The sequence below is a fragment of the Octopus bimaculoides genome, chromosome 2, assembly GCF_001194135.2.
Source record: "Octopus bimaculoides isolate UCB-OBI-ISO-001 chromosome 2, ASM119413v2, whole genome shotgun sequence".
In the NCBI taxonomy this organism is placed as follows: Eukaryota; Metazoa; Mollusca; class Cephalopoda; order Octopoda; family Octopodidae; genus Octopus; species Octopus bimaculoides.
The window spans coordinates 72,052,453-72,053,178 of NC_068982.1; positions in this window are offsets into that span (position 1 = coordinate 72,052,453).

Here is a 726-nt window from a genome sequence, read left to right on the forward strand (position 1 = left end):
ATGTATGTATAGCAAATATAAGGGAATAAATATATCTTAGCTGGATCCTCAGTTACAACGCCTGCGAACACTAGCTATCAGAGTGTATAGAAATGTAAAGAAGTGAACAATTTTCCTTGCAGGAAACCATTCATACAAACTGAAATTCCAAGTGTGATAGATTAGTTGCGGAGTATAGTATGTCAAGTGCAAGAATGGAATTTATGGTATTACATTTATTCCTTAGTCAAAAAAAAAAAAAGATTTAATACCAGAATTCCATTCTTAGACTCTCTTTCAATCCGTTCGGGGCTGATAAAGAGAAAGTACCAATTCAGGGCGGCAGATTGCGAGAAATATTAAGAACGGTCAGGACAGATGTGTTGTGGCATCTCTTTCGATGGGTTGTGCTCAAACGCCTGTGATGACACTGGTATTAAGTTGTATCAGCCTAAACCGGCGGAGTTTTTTCTTTCATAACATCAGTGGTCTTGTGAGGGGAAGAGTTGCTTGTTTGAGCAACTGCCAGTCATCCAGCAAGCAAAAACAACAAAAAAAGACATGACTGTGTGGTAAGAAGCTTGCTTCCCAACCCCATGGTTCCGGATTCAGTCCCACTGCCTGGGACTTTAGGCAAGTCTCTTCTACTATAGGCTCGGGCCGACCAAAACCTCGAAAGTGGATTTGGTAAACGGAAACTGAAAGAAGTCCGTCGTGTGTATATGTATGTATATATATATATATATA